The 15778-nt window shown below is 39.8% G+C and overlaps 1 protein-coding gene across 4 annotated transcripts in view; it reads right to left on the bottom strand.

Annotated features, from left to right (window-relative positions):
* The window catches only part of LRRC3B (leucine rich repeat containing 3B), a 63071-nt gene extending 48673 nt beyond the window's left edge, over positions 1-14398 (bottom strand). The window contains exon 1 of one of the 4 annotated variants that reach the window (XR_003397834.1): positions 14312-14398. The gene's annotated coding sequence lies outside the window, so the exon portion shown is untranslated. Of the gene's footprint in view, positions 1-4845; positions 5013-12528; positions 12603-13232; positions 13257-14311 lie in introns of those variants that run through there. The other 3 variants (XM_026843132.1, XM_026843131.1, XM_026843130.1) reach the window with 3 other exon arrangements.
* Positions 14399-15778: the final 1380 nt, after the last annotated feature.

Consider the following 15778-nt stretch of genomic DNA (forward strand, 5'->3'; position numbering starts at 1 on the left):
ATTTCCCCACTCTTTTTCTGTGCATTAGTCTTCCTCTCCAGTGTTCCCATGAACTCTATTTTCACCTTGGTTTTACTCTCTAGACCTGTGTGTCTCTTTCCTTCTTTACCACCAGATTACCATGCATGCTACAAGTTATCTCAGATTTTGCAAAGGCAATGATTCCACAAGTCTAGGAGTGCTATCTGGCAATTGTTCCTAAAACTTAAGTGGGGCATTTTCTGTAAAATAGATGTGCTTCTGCTATATAAACTTTATGCCCTCCTACCTTCTCTTGAATTACAGCTGCTTTTCTTTCGATGTAAAAAGGCAGGGACAGAGACAGATAGGATATCTGGATATACTGAAATGCTTTATAATCCCTTCTGTTGGACACTTAACTGCAGTCTGTGAGTTGGAGAACTATAAGAGATCCACTTGCTCACAGGTTTGTGACATTTCTGGTGAATTTTATTATATATATATTTATATATATATCTATATCTATCTATCTCAGATAAGCTGCCATTTCATCTTCACAACAGACCTCACCTGGTTAAATATTACATCTATCTTGTAGAAAACACAAGAATTACTGGCAGAGCTAGTATTAAAATGCAACAGAGCATATTTTTTTTCTGTTTCCCATAATACTGAGCTACCCCTGCAGTGACCTAAGATGAGGGGACAGCTGACTAGGAGGGGACAGAGACCTAGCACTGTCAATGCCACCACAGGCCGTATTGTCACAATCTGACCCAGTATCTCTGTCTCTCCCTTATGTCCTTCATCACACATCTTCTTCTCACCCTGCAACCCCAACTGTATGTACACACAAATAAATGACCTAGTGCTGTTTTTTCACAGAATGTCCAGAAGACTTATTCCTTCCTTTCAGAGTTTGATGGTACATAAGAATAATAGGAGCCAGAAACCAGAAACCCACCCCAAACTGAAAATGGATGTTGCTGACATCAATCTTGCCTCTCTAAATCAGCCCTGAATTAAAATATCAAAAGGAAAAGATGCTTTGCAGAAATAATAAATACCAGTAATTATTTTTCATGGCCTTCAGTACACAGCCATTTGCACTTGTGAAAGACAATTACAAAACATTATTCTCACTCTATGCATCACCAAAGCAAAACAGTGAATGTAATGTACCAGCACACTCCCTTTTCACTGCTCTCTGTGACTCTGCAGAGATGTCTGGGAAAAAACGCAAACCAGTATTCATCATTTTAAAGATTCCCTTTCTGTGTCCTCTCCAACTGGTTTTTCTTCAATCCCTTCATGGTCTCACCATTGAAAATCAGAGCACCGTTCACTGTCATGGAACTGCATATCCTGGACATAAAGGAAAACAAAAGCTCTCGTTTTCAGACTAAATTCCTTAGATGGGAACATTGCCCAAATGAAAGCAGCCTGGCTGAGCCCTGTAAGAAGTTAGGAGGTAGGGAATCGCGTAGCCATCCTTAGTATTTCTGGATGCAAGTTCAGGAAAGAGAAAGCAAAGGCAGGTGCTGATAGCTGCAGAAGACACCTGAGGAGTTGTTTCATAGCACTGCACACTTTAGCAGTCCAGCTAAATGCAAATAGCACCTTCATGAAGATGAAGCTGTGAATGTGCTCTTTATACATATACATTGTCCAGTTCAACTGAAAATACTCTCCAATTCTGTTCAGCACCAAAAAAAAAATGAATGGAGCTGAAGGGCCGCTGTAAAGCTGGAGAAAACGACCCTGACTTGGGCAAGCAGCTCTGAAAGAAACAGAGGAGGAAAGACTGACCCTATGAAGACATATCTTCCAAAGACACTCTTAGTCATGTCTTTGTCAGTAACCACTATTTTGCTGATAAGGTTGCATAATCATTTGCACAACAAGATATGTTTGACACATGACTTTTAAAAAATGTTATGGAAGAAAGAAGGAAAAAATATTTTTGCAGATAAAATTAATAAAGCTACGAAGGCTAAAAAAATCCAGATTATAGATTTTGCCCTGCCCTACTTCATTACACACCTTGCGTACAAATTTCTTACTGGAAAATGTCACCTAATTAAATTTATTATGCTTTGATTTTTTTGTTGTTTACTTAAATTTAATTAAAAATTTCTCAATTTATGTAATTTATTATGGCATGACCATTATTAATGAAGCTCACAAAAGGTTCTGCTAGATAAATTCATGCAAAGGAGATGAAGCAGAGCAGAATGAGGGATTATGTTCTCAGACTTCTGAGCAAAGAAACCTGAAATAAATGCAAGTTGTGAGTGTTTGGAGCAGAGGGTGCATTCATTGTAATTATTTCAGACTGCATGCTGATTGCAAAAGATTAACATAAATAGGAGTTGTTACTGCAGATGTTTCTATTCTTGCTAGGAAATCCCTTGAATATAGGAAGCACAGAATAAAAAATGTGAAGATGCTGTACTACAATGTACATTGTAACTTCTGTTCTATTCTTTTTTCTGTTCTGGACATACCAGAAAAAAACATAAATAAAGCTGTTCATCTTCAGGCCTTGAAGGAAAAACACGACAAAACATCTAGATGTAACCTCACTGCTCAGCAGTGAGCATTTTGGCACATTGCCTCCTCCCTCCCAGAAGTGCCCTTAGTGCAGAGCACTAGGTTACCTCCAGAGCCTATGTCGCCTGCAGCCACAACCACAGTCAGTACAATAAAATTCATAGTAATTAACAGCTTTTAAAATCCTTGCTCCTCCACTCACAACAGCAAATTGGACACATAAATAATTCACATGTAATTTTGATATTTCTGACTCCCTTTCTATATTAAGCAATGGCAAAATTTCCATTCAGTCTGGAAAAAAATACACAAAACTCTTCCTGTTGAAAATTTTCCAAAAAATAGAAGTAGGTAAAAATGTCTAACGATAGTGCTGGAGATATGAATAATACATCTCATCATATCTTCTGCTTCATTTCCTCACCTCTCATAATTTGCTTTCTTGTCTCAGTAGGATCACAACACTCAGAAACCAAGAAGAAAGGTAAATGGCTCAGGGCAGGGCTGTTTGACTGTAACTGTAATCTGCTCAGGTCTACCACTGCAACACTTTTGTAAAGAAGAATTATACAGCTGTTCAAGCTCTTCAGTTATTTGTGGACCAGCTGTATGAAGTATCATCCACACTCGCTGAGATGGGTGTAAGTCAAACTGATGCTGTGCTCTGTACAGTATCTGTCTATTGGCTGAACCATTTCCTATGGTTCTGCACTAAACATGAAACTAAAAGGTCATATGGGCCTCTCCATACAGCGACACACATCACCACGTAAGCTGTGTTTCAGAGTCACGGATGGCAGGGCAGTCAGCTACACCACCACGGGCCAGACGCCAGAGCTGCACCCCACTGCCTCCAGATCAAGGGGGTACAAGCACCTTCCCTTTATGTGCCTCAGCCCTGTGCTTGTTCTGTATTAGATGGTGCCAGGAATGTGTCAGACCTATACCCAGTTTTCTCAGCCCAGGAATGACAACATCCACCAAGATGGGCCCGGGACTCTGGGTGCCTCTGCTGCCCAGCCCTGGCGGCAGATGGGCCTGGTTCCTTTCCAAACGAGATCAGGCCATGAAGGAGGATGGTCGCATGACGACATGTGGTTTGAACACTGCCAGGAACCAGAAGCCCACAGAGCACGTCTGTCTCGCAGCACAGACACTGCTACGGTGCCTAGCTAAGACAGTTTTAGTAGCAAACTCCACTGACAGCACAGCACATCTCATACTCCAAATCTGTCCCTCTGTTTCAGTGTTATGAAACAGTATCATGGACTGCAGTTCAGGTACAGTTTTAAAATAAAATGTACTAGCGCAAAAACAAGAGCCCTGTGTAACATTTACAGAGTGACTTTCAGTGGAGCAGATCTCATGGGATTTCTTAAGTCTTTCCAAGCCAATTGTATAATGCCACAGGCTTTCACCAGCATGGCTAAGGGCAGAGTTTGGGTCTCCGTATATATGATTTCTTCTATTCACTGCCAGATGCAAGGGGTCAAAACGCTGACAGAGCACAGAAGCAATTCTACATAACAGTGTTGCAGAGAAAGGAAAGCACGGTCTGTGGCAGTGGCAGAGGGAATTCACTGCAAGCTCAACACAACCTCTGGGGTTTGAAAAAGAGGGAACAAACGGGAAAAAAAAAAAAGAGACAGAAATGCTGTTTCCCCAACACAGAACAGTAGGGTTGCAACAGAAATTTTACCATACTTGTGGGGAGAGCGGGGGATTTATGGGCACAATTACAAGTTCTGCAAATCCTTTCCAAAGGACTGTCTTTGAATGACTGAAGCAAGATCCCAATCTCCCCAAACTAACTACATAACAGGGCTCAGCAGGAATGAAATGCATTGTATAACTGTCACTTCTATCATTTCGAGCAGAATCTTGTTTTAGTAGCCTGTCAGATGACAAGAGTAGATATGAATTCAACAGATAATACTGAAATCCCAGAAATAGTTATTTCAAGTATTCTTATATTGCAAGTTAGGAGCAATACCTCACTTCCCATTTGGACAAAACTGTGTTCAAATCAGTATGAATAACATCCATTCTTAAGGTGTTTTCATTATGTTTTTGCATAAGTCTATCACAAACTGATACAGCATGTGCATTATGGACATAAATCTATTATGGCTTACACCCACATTAAGGCAACTTCAGTGAGCTCAGACTTATGTAGATTTACCTTAACTCTTTAAACGCGAGTGATATGCAAGGAAAAAAAACAACCAAACCAAAACCCAAACCATGATACTGATGTTCCCAAAACAAACAGCAACCTAATTGCTAATGGGAACACCTCTGTACAATCCCTGATCTCAGATGTGAACCTACACACATTCCCATAGTTTCTTCTCCTTGTAAGAATCCAGCTCCACCCCCAGCAGACACATCCATCAGCTCCAGCAGTGGTATGGGAGGACCAGCTTCAGGCATCTGCACTGCAAGTCTTTTTCTGCCCTGCTCCACGTAACCCTTAGCCAACATGAGCCATTAAGTTGGTGCATGAGAAGAGTCCTCTGTAGCAGACACCGCCAAGAGAGGGGAAAACACAACTTTCAAAAAGCAGCAGCAATGAAAAGGGAAGAGAGAGATTACGGTAAAAAGAAAACAGTAAAAAGCTTAGGGACTGTAAACATTCTCAATAGTATCCAAATATTTGCAAAGAAAATTACACAAAGTTTACTTTTTATTAACTCACGACACTGCTATGCTATAAGACGACATTTCCCCATCCTTGATTGGGAAATGTGAAGGTGCTATGCTTGTTTAAGCCTTTTGCAGACTTTCTTAATCTATCACTTGAGAACACCTTACCTTCTTATTCAGAATGACCATTTTCCCCTGAGAAAGGCAACCTCCTATTTCAGACCTCCTAAGCTGACTCACATCTTCTAAAACTCTTTGTTGTGACAACGTCTCTAATGGACATTGTTCTTTAAACACCACTTTGGTTCAGGGAAAAATTAGAACAAGGTTTTAAAAGTTCTGGGGAAGTAAGAAATAAAAAACGGGAAACAGCTGGAAAGTTAAGAGATTTTAAACCCACATTGCAAAATGCTACATGGGACTGCCCCATTGCTGAGAACATTGAAATCTCACCTATCTACCCCACCCCCAAACCATGCCACTCACTACAGGAAAAGAATTGAGCACTTTGTTCTCAGTAAGGTTTTGGAGAAGACCTCCTGAAGTCCTGAATGACAACCCTGAAGGCCTTATGCAAACCACAGCAATTAAAAACATCCTCAACTCACACTGATAATGTCCACATAAAAAACTCCAATGGCAGTACTTTAGTGCACAATAGGCATAACTAACCTTGGCAGCAGCAGTACTGTCATCATTCCTGTTACAACCTGGACCACTCATCCATCCTATAAAGAAATTCCTCTTTTGCAGAAAAGCCCAGCTCTTGAACAGCTCTTTGATGGCTTCTGAGGGAATCCCGTTACTACCGATGTGAGCCCTTCACACAGATGCCCAGAGACAGAGGCTCCTGTCTGAGATGCTTCCCTGGATTAGAAGCTCCATGACTGTCCTCTGTACCTATTTCCATGTCTCAGCCCTGACAAATCCCCATCTCCTGTGCACACCCAAAATGCCCATTTTCTCTGGCCCCAGGAAAATTTCTCCGGTCAGGGCTGCCAAAGAAAGTCACTGTGTAGGCTTAGCAAGGATATGCTTTAGCATTAGCGAGATGTTTTATCTTTTACCTTTCACCAGAGGCACAAACCTTACAGGAAGTGTTTCAGCACGTCTTGATCTTTCCGTCTTTCATTTCTTCAGATGAGTCTTCTTACATAGGTATTTTATCTGGTACATCCCTACTAGCTCTTTATAGACAGCACTTCCCTCTCATGCTGCCCCCAAGCCTGACAAATGCAAGCCCAAACTGAGGAACATTGACCCTGTCACACCTGATGCATTATTGCTGACAGAGAATGGTGCTTTTCTGTGGTTTGTTTGGGATTTTGGTGGTGGTGGTGGTTTGTTTTCTGGATGTGCAAGGAAATCAAGTTCCCCCTTCAAATGAACCCAGGGTCAAACACCTCAAAAAAAAAAATCAAAGGCTTTCACCAGTAAGGGGAACTACAACACAGCGTAAAGATGCAAGGTGAACTTTACAATGTTCCACAGAGCCTCTGTAGCAAAGAGGTGTACCCCAAACTGCGGTCTGACGTGGTCGTAGGCACACCCTGCCCTCGCAGCAACAAGGCTCACAGGGAGCCTGCAAAAACACCTGCTTCTTTCTACAGCACTGACAGCGAGATGCCAGCACCACTGCTGCTGCAGAGCAGCGGGGCACCTGACTTTCAGCCTAGTATTTTCTTTGCTAATCACAGTCATTGAATAGTAATATTCTCCTTATCACATCTGAGGAATATAGTGTTCCTCTCTAATCTGAAAAAGTACAAGCTATGGCACAGGAAGCTGGTTTCAAAAGGTTTACACAGATGGGCTTTTTTTTTTTTTTCCTCCATTCTGGTGTGAAAATCATGAAAAGATAATTACACTTTTTTTTTGCATATTGAATTTGTTTTGGAATTGAAGATATAAAGCACTTGCTTTTAATTTCCTACTCCCAGGTTCGTTCTTTAGTAAGAACCATAAAAATTCTTTTGAAAAAATAATATATTCAAGACTAATAAAATTGAAGTGAAAATATTTTCAGAGGCAGCTTAGGTACAATTATTAAGTTGTCAAATAAAATCATCTGGTCTAAATTATACTGCAGAAGGGACAAAGTTTATACCTAATTTCTCAGACCAAAAGAACCATTTCCAGGAGCAACCCTTCTATCCAAGATGCTGCTAGGTATAGAACAGTCAAGTATATGGGTGAAAACCGTCATCCTGAGTACAGTGTCAATGTTAGCAAGAAATCCACCTCTCACTGTTCTCCACTGCCACAAACTTTCCACCTCTACAGTCAGTCTACCTCTACTCCCAGCAATTGACCCACAAGTAGCTCAGTATCTGTAATTAAAAATAAACTTTTTTTTTTGTTTTTTTCTTGATGGCAATAGTGAAGTCACTTCCCTGATAGAAAGATTTAATTTCTAAGGATCAGCTCTGTCAGCTGTGGTATTTAACTCACTAAAAAGTTACCCTGTCAGTGCCCTTTACTGACTGGTCCAAAAAATAAAGAAACGTCAGGAGAACTGAGACTGAATGCTTTTAGAGCTCCATTGGCTCCTACATCTGCAGTCACAAAAGCGTACTTTCTACAGCTATACAGGTATTTATTAAATTCAACAGTCTTTTTAACGCATTGCCTTAAATATTTTTAGAAGAATGGTAATAATATTTTTAAAATAAAAAATAAAACTTGAGGAAACTACGGATGCATAGGAAATTGAAAAGTCTACTTGGATTAGCCAAGTGAATGGAAGAACACTGTTTGTCAGAGAATCAGTCCCTAGCTCCCCACTGCTTTGCATTCATGAGGCACTACTTTGCAAGCCTGATAGTATTTTAGTCTCCCTTTGCAGAAGAAGCCCAAGTGCTTACTGGGGATTCAAAACTGCACTTCACAGCTTCTAGAACCAGAATTTGAAACTAGCAGTTTTAGCCCACATGATTAAAATTGCTTCATTAAAACAACAACCGAGACACAGTAACTCCAGTCAACAAGACTCCATCTGGGAAGCCCACAGAAAGCCAGACCTTACCTGCTCTTCAACTCCACAGCAAGAGGAAAATAAAGGACCTGTGAAACCTGCAGTGTCCTCATTCACCTCATGTTTTTCTAATGATTTCCCAGCCAACTCAAACATCCATAAACTTTTTAAAGCAATTTACTTATCATCAAAGCGTTGCTTGCCAAGTCATGCATGCCGCAGGGAAAAAAGTACTAAGATGACAGTGCATGGAGCTGACATGGCATGGAGAGAGTTTCTCTCGGAGAAGGCTCCTCTGTGGAGAAGGGACAGAGTCTGTAAAAGTACGTTTGTGGTGTGGTGATACAGCCACACAGAAAGTCCAAATTGGAATGGCATTTTTATACAAACTGATCCTGAAATGAATGCAAAGTATATTTTATTGGATCTGACTTGCAGTCTGATTTCATATCAAGAAAGAGCCCCAGCCCAATAGCTTTTTATATATAAAAAATAAATATATATTTGTGAACTGAAATCAGCGACAAAGGTGTAATAGCAAATACGCCTATGGTGAGCTTGCGATAAAGAGCCATTTTCAGACAACAAAGACTGAATGCGAGAGGGTACATCAATTACTGCTGCACAAACCAGATCAAAAGAACAGCACACAGCTGATTTGTTCATAGTTGTTCATGCAGCATGACAATGAGAAGGGCTGAGATGATATTAGACAATACAACAGCATGCATTCAATTTTTAACAGATTCATGCAAATTTATTTTTTTTTTTTACTCACAACCAAGGGAAGTTGCAACACTACTTGACACTGCACAGTTGACTGTTGTTGTTCAATGTGTTAAAAAAATCTACTATAATTAAGGAGTTGCTTGGCCTCTGTCCAGTTTGTTCCACACTGCTGCCTCACACTTGTTTAAAGAACTGAGAAAATATGTTGAAAATGTGGCAGATAGTACGAAAAAAACCATTAAGCTTGACTGGTTCAAATTAGGCGGTATTTGTACAGATGGAGCACCTGCCATGACTGGCAAGAACAGTCATGTCGCTTTGCAAGAAAAGTTTTTGGATCGAAAGTTATTGAAATACCATTTGTATCCCTCAGGATTTTTTTCTGAGCCAAAGATTTAGGTTTCTTACATGTCTAAATCCTGTCATCTCCTACTCTAGCAAAATAAGTATTTATTCATGAAAGCTGCCAATAAGCACACCATGTAATTGATGAAAACGATATGCAGAATACGTACACAATGTCTTCCGTCAAAGGGCAAGAACTGTGAAAGATTCTGGAAACAGAGAATGACCAATACATTTTCTTAACAGAAACTATTAACCCTTCAATGACAACAGTCTGCTTAAAACCAAGAATGGAATCAGAAATCTGGTCTGTAGGGACATGACAGCTCAGTTTTGCAGTCTCAATATGTACTTTCAGGGAAAGGATTTCCCATTTACTGCATGCTGTCATCCATGTGCTGCTTTTAAGTCAAAGCTGAGATGTTCTTACTCTATTTGAATTGGTGTACTTCAGTTATTTGCGGTGTGAGAGAAGTGACAACTGAAGGTCTGAGAAATACTGTGATCTGATGTTTTGGGAGTTGTTTCACTCTAAGTTTGAAGATGCTGGAAAACAACAAACTTCCCCTTTGTATCCTATTTTATAACGTGATATAGACCATTTCCTTTGAAACAATTTAGAATCTCTCAGCTTCAGAAAAGGGGATATATCCTTGCAGCAGCAGAGTGAAGATCAATACGCTTATCTACAGAACAGGATCAGGCACACCTAGTGAATAGCAAACCCCAAAAAAGAGTACTAAAAAGCAATTCTCTTCTGATACATGCCTTGGGGATTGGGATCAACGCGTTTTCATGAACAGTAATACTCTATTACAAACTTTGTTAAAAATAGACTGTTCAAAAGTCACCAATTCTCATCTCTATGACTCAGTGTCAACAAAGCTAAAAACAAGGGCAAAAAGGACGTTTAGAAACACTATCGGACTATTTGAAGGTTGCAATGGCAGTTGTACTCTGTTAACTTCATTTCAGAAGAAAAGAACCAAGGGTCATTCTCTCGTCTGACGCTAATAACAAGAAATTATGTTTAATAATAGAGAGGAATCAAGATAAATTTTGAAGACCATTTGCAGTACATCTAGGAAAAACAAACAAACAAACAAACAACAAACAAACCCTAGCCAGACTTGCCATAAAGGCTGACCCTGGAATTTACTGATTCCCAGTCTCGTGAACAGGTTCCTGCCTTTAAGTATTTTTCCTCTTCTGGAACTCCTACATTTGCACATACTGAGTCAAGATTTTTTTTCTTGGCAAATAACATTTTGCCTAGGATGGAGGAAAGTGTAACAGAATGTCACTATTTCAAAATAAAGCTTCAGATTAAAAAAAAAAAAAAAAAAAAAAAAGCTGGTTTTTAAATTGCATGAAAATGTTTTTTGGTGTTTCCTTTTTTTTTTAAGGTAAGAGCGTATTGAAAACAATATAGAAATACTGCTACATGAAGTACTAAAACCAAAAATAATATTAGCGGGTAATGAAAATTGGCACAATCTAACACAAAGTAAAAATGTGTAGAAGTCAAGAATCAGAACACAATTAACTTAAACTTATTTTGGTTTTAATGGTCATAAGCTGAAGTTTCATCGATTAGATATATAACCCCTACTGTTTGCTTAACCACACATGACTTAGCAAGCAACTTCACATATTTTTTGTTGCAGTTCCTCTTCTAAGAGGAAGAATTACTTGCGTCTGTTCTTGAAGAACGAGTACTTGCATGAACTCAACACCAGTGGCTATTCCTTTTTAATTATAATGTATTTAAAATAGCAAGCAGCACAGGTTCATTTGAACATCCAAAGGCCGCACCTTTTTGTTACAAATTATTCAAGTGCACGTAAAAATGTATATATTTTTTAAGTATTAAAAATATACTCTGCATGAAGCAAATTCTGCCAAAGAGTAGATGAGGGAAACAACGCCCACATGCTTTTCACATGTCCCACTAACTCCCAGTACAAGCATACCAAATATTCAATTGTTCAAGTACTCTGATAAAATACTGAATACTCACCATCTTTACATACAAAGTATCTTCACTTAGTACAGTTGCAAAAGCATGTAACCCCATTTTGGTAAACTGCAAAAAACTACTCCCTCTAAATCAATGCTATTATATGTTGGAGAAAGAGGTAACTTCCACTGCAACTCTGACAGAAAAGAATACGATGACGCCATTAAAACTAACAACATCCACAAAGTACACCTCTTGAGACAGTCTGTCACTAAAGCATGCCACCTTTAAAAAACACATGCCCTATTAATATTGTGTGTCCAAAGGATGAAGTGGGAACATGAAGTGACCCCCCAGGAGAACACTCTCTGTCAGACTTCCACAATTTGAGTAGAATAGAGGTTGTTATGTAAGCATGCTATATACACATTTATACCAATAAAATTTTCCAATTGAAAATTCCATGGAAATTTAAATCCATCCCCTGCCCCTTTGATTCCTTCCTGTCCACCTTCTACTTTCTTTATGCATTGTTTCCCTTTTTCAACTTTTTTTAATTTATTTTTATTGTTTGTCTCTCCTTTTACTGTCACTTTATAACCAGACTTGTCATTTGTTGTTCCTTAAATAATTAAATATTCTCCATTTGCTTTCCTGCTTTCAAACCAGACTGGCATCCCATTTATGTGCTATCACTCACTTCTACCACCTTTCACTTTCTCTTGTTATCATATCTTTATAGTACTATCTGGCAGGCAGAAATCAAATTTTTTTCTTCTTCTCAAAGGGTAAGTTAGCAGCTTTATGAAACTGTTTTTAATGTAGGACAAAATTAATTTAAAACGCACGCTAGCGAGTTGAACTCACCCTGAAAAGCGGAAGTAAACCTTAATTGAGTACACCAAGACCTTTTGTAGTACAAATTTTCATCTCTGTTTCAATTACCCAGTTCAATGTATCTCTGAAAAGGCCTTTTACCAGCCCCGTTTAATTGAGAGAGATTTTTATGTTCTTTCTATCTGTGGAGTCAGGACACAACAAGGCAAGTTCAATCCCTCAGCAAGAGTTCTAGTCCCACTGAAATCAACCAACATCTTTTCTGAAGTCCCATGGCAAGCCCACAGCACAGCAGGCAGCCAAAGGGCTATGGTGCAACCCCACTGATACCTTCATCCTTCGGGAAGTCTGTCTGAACTACCCAGTTCAGACAGGACCCTTCTCCTCACTGTCTTTTACTTTTCCCCTATTTCAAGGGCATCTGGCCACCTTCATCTGTTCCCATTTCTCCTTCTGTCTTTTTTTCATCCTTATAAAAAGTTCATACCTTCCAGAGAAAGAAACCTCATTTTACTTCACCTACCACTGCCTTTTTCTTGCTGATGGAAAGCAGAACTCAGGAGTTGTGCCAATCTTTGCAGTAAAAGGCTCTTCCCATGTCCAGTGTGGAAGTCAGTGCGGAAAGAAGTTAATTTGTAAAAAAATCTGCTTGCTGAAGGTACTCAATAGAGTATCCAGGGAGAGAGGAATAAAAGTTACTTTCTTGTTCAGTAGCAGTAAACATTGTTGTTACTCTTCAAAGTTCAAACTAAATCTCTGTGTAAAACAAGCCAGCGCTGGCTACAAATGCTGCTTAGTCTACAGGGGTAAGCAGTGCAAGTCATCAATGGCAAGTACAGAGACACCAATTCCCCACAGAAATCTTAATGAAGCAGGAGCATACATCTTTAATCATTGTGAAATAATGAGACCCTACCCACACTGGGTTTCGCAGCTGTTCATCTAAACCATGAGCTCAGATGAAGCAGCAAGTAAAACCAGTACCACATCATACTGCTTTTTCACTGGGATGCACCCACATGTCCACTGAACATCCAGACTAACAAACTACAGCAGAATGATGGAAACACAGAAACTTCTTTATGAAAAGGGCTGGATTAAAACTAGAAGCAGAGAACAACCCTAAATTTGATTTTACTTCACCCACAGCACAGTGGATTTAAAAGCAGAATGCACACCTTGTTCATGCATGTATTTACAGACCGTAATCAATTTAAAAATACTTACTGAATGTGCTGAGAAATTCCTATACTCTTAATGCTTGTAGTTTCTGTAGACATACTGACATCTGATTCATACCAGCACTGAAGTGCTCCACCAAAACTACACCTTTTTGAGGTTCCTTTTAGTAAACAAAATAATATTCTAAAAGGCTTGGCCAAACAAGCCAAGGTAAATGCTACATATTCCATGAACATATTCCATGAATAATTTATTCTTGGCTCAAAATACCATCATTTAAAAACAACATTCTGTTTAGCATTATTACAAGTTTCATAGCTCCATGAAAGATTTCTCTAAATTTATGACCAAATTTTACTGGATGAAGCAAAATTATAAAGATTATTTTGCTAGCCACAGAACACTAATTTAATCTGCATTCTCAAGTGAGGGCTAATCCAAAACCCATGCATGCAGATTACAAGGACAGTAGTTACATGTAAATCCTGTAAATCATCACAAATGCAATATCCTACTCTGAGAAAAAGCACCTTCCTTAGTCCATCTTCTGAGTAACTGAAATGGTAACAACAAATATTTCTATACATATTCCGACTTGCTTAAATTATTCATTCCACTAAAAAGTTTAAAATCTTCCTGCCAGTGAGCCATGTGTTAAGTCTCATAAATATGCCTAGTGAAGTGACAGAAAATATCCTTAAAAGCAAGATTCAGAAGTACCTTATTATTTAACTGAACATCTAAAGGTAATTTTATAATAAAGCAATACATTTTCTCTGGGTTTAGACACCCAAGTTAACACTTCTGAGCAAGGCTGATTTTCATAAATTTCAGTTCTACTGCTTGGAGGTTATTTCTTGCGCTGACATATCATGCATTTGCTCTGAAGTTACTCTAACACAGCTTCAGTGTGAGTAGGAAGAGTTTCCTATCTCTCAAAAGATTTGAAATATGGAACACACAAAGCACATGGAAGAGACAAATCACAAATGCATCCTTAAATTAAGTCTTGCTATTCTGTTCATTGGTGGCAACACTCTCATGGACTTTATTAGCACAGGACTTGATCCAGAGCACAAACTTATATGCCTATCAAATGATACTTATTTTTCAACTAAGCTCACCTTTGAGGCAAAACACATTGATCCTTGACAGCTGCAGATAGAGTCCTCCTTCTCATTCACTCAGGCCCTGATCTCCAAGATACCGAGCAGCTTCAACTCATCCTAACGCAATGGAAAACCACAATCACCCACATGAACTCATCTTCCTTGGACTGAAGTTGGTGCAGATTTTACACCAGAAGGCAAGCTGAGAGCTCAGTGACCCAACCAGCAACAGCTGAATAAATGCAAGAGATCTGGACTTAACCCCAAGTTCTTCTCCTACCGAAGTCAGAGTCATGAGCACCAATGAGTGCATCCCCACGTACTGCCCTATGCTGACCACAAGCCCTATCCTGCTCTCTTGAGTCGTCAGAATTTACCTGTAGGAGTAATTCCACAGAAACCCTCTGCAATTTGTACAAGGGCTGCAGAGTTGGCTAAGCAATCTCAGTGTTATCTTAATTCCAAGCAATTTTAGCATTTAGATACTAAACTAGAAAATTAGACTCTGAGCACAGCAAAGGTTTTGCAAATGAGTTCATTCTACAGCTTACTTTCTTTACCTCTAAATCAAACTAGAAGCCCATTGTGTGCCTGTCCTTTTTAATTAAATTACTAAGAATAATATCAACGGGCAAGCCATATGAACACTGTGGTGCTCTACATCAAAGCCTTCAAGCTACCACTTTCAGTAGGGCGTGATGCACACCTTGCAATTTAAATGAAGAAACTATTGGACAGATTACCAAAAGAAGGAATTCTTGCCAGTTATTTTTCAGCGTTCAGAAAAGGCTATCCTAGTCAGAGCTTTTGTCTCTAAAAGTACTTATTTTCCTTTCCTTGTCAAGTCTGCAATATTTTCCCGTGGCTGTTATTTTTGTTAAATAATTACAATCATCTCAAAAGCATTAGCTTATTTTGTCATTTTCATACATACATAAATACCTCTGGGCTCACTTCTCTAAAAGGAGCGCTACATGTTGTTTGCCTGGTTTTCAATTCTGACTCTTTTAAGTAGTTGGGCTTATTCGTGCTTTTCAAGTTATTTGGCTGGTTTTATTCTGTAATCACACCATTTCTGCTGTCTAGGGACATTCAGAGAGAGGGGGTGATAAGCTGCAGCCCGAATCACTCTGCGATTTTCTAACAGAACCTCTAAAATCTTCTCATTTTTGAAGGCAGAAGCAAGAAGTAAAGAAGAATGCCCGCTGGCACATGGAGACATTTGCCAAGTTCTAGGAGAGGGGCAATTCTGGGAGCGTGGATGGCCAGGAGGGCGAGCGAAGCGCGGGCCGTTTCCACGCACACCCGAGCGCCCGTCCCCGCTCACTGCCGGCGATCACGACACCGACGGCTCTGAGGTGGCGGCCGTGCCCTCCTCGGGGCGCCGGGCCGGGGCACCCCACCCCCGCCGGGCGGGGGGACCCTCTGCCCGCCTAGCTTGCTTCGGGGGGCTGCACCCGCCGCCCGGGGAGCCCCGACGCC

This window comes from Athene cunicularia, assembly GCF_003259725.1.
Source record: "Athene cunicularia isolate RWA chromosome 2 unlocalized genomic scaffold, athCun1 chr2_part1, whole genome shotgun sequence".
Classification (NCBI taxonomy): Eukaryota; Metazoa; Chordata; class Aves; order Strigiformes; family Strigidae; genus Athene; species Athene cunicularia.